The sequence below is a fragment of the Schistocerca piceifrons genome, unplaced genomic scaffold (assembly GCF_021461385.2).
Source record: "Schistocerca piceifrons isolate TAMUIC-IGC-003096 unplaced genomic scaffold, iqSchPice1.1 HiC_scaffold_85, whole genome shotgun sequence".
NCBI classification, from domain to species: Eukaryota; Metazoa; Arthropoda; class Insecta; order Orthoptera; family Acrididae; genus Schistocerca; species Schistocerca piceifrons.
This window is the reverse complement of record NW_025729113.1, coordinates 20,001-22,500: the sequence shown is the minus strand read 5'-3', so window position 1 is coordinate 22,500 and position 2,500 is coordinate 20,001. Positions and strand designations below refer to the sequence as shown.

General features: G+C 63.6%; 1 pseudogene; it reads right to left on the bottom strand.

The window, feature by feature from the left end:
- Positions 1-2,500, bottom strand: part of LOC124770994 — a 7,960-nt pseudogene that overhangs the window by 3,511 nt on the left and 1,949 nt on the right.

The window sequence follows — 2,500 nt, the reverse complement described above, 5'->3', positions numbered from 1 at the left end:
TTGTGAAAGGTCCGCGCCAACACCGAGCAGACCGTAATGGGGCGAAAGTCAGCGGGGGATGTTGGTGCAGCCGTTTTGGGGAGAAGTGACGTCCGGGCGCGAAGCAGACGCTCGGGGAGGGCGCGGGCCAGGAGGAAGAGGTTCAAAAGTTTCACCAGGACTTCATGCGGCAGGCGCCGCAGCTCCGCTGGAGTCAGGCCGTCCGGCCCGGCTGCCGATCCCCTGGGCGGCAAGGCAGCAGCGACCTCCTCACGTGTGACCGGCCCCCATAGGCACTCAGGAGCGACAGGCTCCGAGTGCGGGAGAAGGCGGTCACGGATGAAGCCGGCGGTGGAGATCGGCTTCTTCGTGAAGAGGTCCGCCCAGAAGTCCAGCAGACCGGGGATGTCGGGTGGCGGCTGCAGCAGGGTGCCGTCCAGCAAGCCGCGCACGCAACGTGCACGCGACCTGCGGAAGGCGTCCTGTGTGCGCGCGTATTCCCAGCGGCGCCGCTTGCGCTTCTGCAGCGGCGGGGCGGCAGGCGGCCGCTTGGATGATTGGCGCGGCCGCTGTGTCCTGGTGATCGACCTCTCCCCCCTGGACCCGACCGACGCAAGGGCATCCGGGAGCATGCCCAGGATGACATCGGGCGGCGTGCCCCGCCCCAGACCAATGACTCGATCCAGGGCAGAGAAACGCTGGGCGGAAGCAGGTAGCCCCGCCAGATGCTCCCAGATGGCGGCGTCAGTCGGCCCCTCCGGCGGCGGCCCGGTGGTGTCGGCCGCGAAGTCCTCGGCTGCGTCGACGGGCGGCGCAGCGGCCTCGCCCGCGTCAGGCAGCGAGCTCGCTGCTCCACGGCGGGACGCCGGCTCTTCGCCCCGACCGATCTCAAGTGCCTCCATGAATTGGCGGACAAGCTGCTTGTGGGCAGCTTGCCGCCGTCGGCACTTGATTGCCTCAAGCGTTCGGTCGGGGAACATCCTGGTAAGTTCTTGATTTACAAAGAAGAACCGGGCGTCCCTCTCAAGGAACAGTTCGGCCTCTGCCTTGGCGAGCGACAGGACTTCTTCCTCCGTCCACCTCGCGCGATGCCTCTCCGTCACGATCTCAGCGTTGGCGGCCGCAGGGTGTTGGCGGCGGCGATGGACCCCGAGACCGTTCTTCGTGGTAAAAGTGCGGTGGCACTCACTGCAAGCAAAGGGAGCTACACAAACTATCGCATTTTCGTTACGGCCGGTTGGCCGGATAGGCGCTGGGGTAGCTGGGGTGGCACCTTCAGCGGAAGGGCCACCATCTCTTGTTTCTTGTCGGCTGCCCCCAACTATAAAGGGATAATGCGAGGGGGGGCTGGTAACCCCCCCAAGCCCCTGGTGCGGTCTTCCACTCTGCGAAAATCAGCGGGCCCACGAGAAGGGGAGAAGACCGCAGGAGAGGAGAGGCTAAGAGGGCTAGGCCCATGTATTGCGCATCACTCTCCCTGTAACTATAACCCAAGGAAGGCACCTCGCAGCAGCAGCACGACTACATCAAGACCGCACTTCGAAAAGCCAAGTCCGGATGCAGCCACACCGCCGCCACTTGGCCACCTTAAGAGAGTCATAGTTACTCCCGCCGTTTACCCGCGCTTGCTTGAATTTCTTCACGTTGACATTCAGAGCACTGGGCAGAAATCACATTGCGTCAACACCCGCTAGGGCCATCGCAATGCTTTGTTTTAATTAGACAGTCGGATTCCCCCAGTCCGTGCCAGTTCTGAGTTGATCGTTGAATGGCGGCCGAAGAGAATCCGCGCACCCGCGCGCCCCCGGAGGAGCACGCTAAGGCGGACGCGGCCTCGCAGCAAGGAAGATCCGTGGGAGGCCAAGGCACGGGACCGAGCTCGGATCCTGCACGCAGGTTGAAGCACCGGGGCGCGAACGCCGCGCAGGCGCGCGCATCCTGCACCGCCGGCCAGCACGAGGCCGACCAACGGCGAGAGCAGACCACGCCCGCGCTAAACGCCCGCACTTACCGGCACCCCTACGGCACTCACCTCGCCCAGGCCCGGCACGTTAGCGCTGACCCACTTCCCGACCAAGCCCGACACGCCCCGATCCTCAGAGCCAATCCTTATCCCGAAGTTACGGATCCAATTTGCCGACTTCCCTTACCTACATTATTCTATCGACTAGAGGCTCTTCACCTTGGAGACCTGCTGCGGATATGGGTACGAACCGGCGCGACACCTCCACGTGGCCCTCTCCCGGATTTTCAAGGTCCGAGGGGAAGATCGGGACACCGCCGCAACTGCGGTGCTCTTCGCGTTCCAAACCCTATCTCCCTGCTAGAGGATTCCAGGGAACTCGAACGCTCATGCAGAAAAGAAAACTCTTCCCCGATCTCCCGACGGCGTCTCCGGGTCCTTTTGGGTTACCCCGACGAGCATCTCTAAAAGAGGGGCCCGACTTGTATCGGTTCCGCTGCCGGGTTCCGGAATAGGAACCGGATTCCCTTTCGCCCAACGGGGGCCAGCACAAAGCGC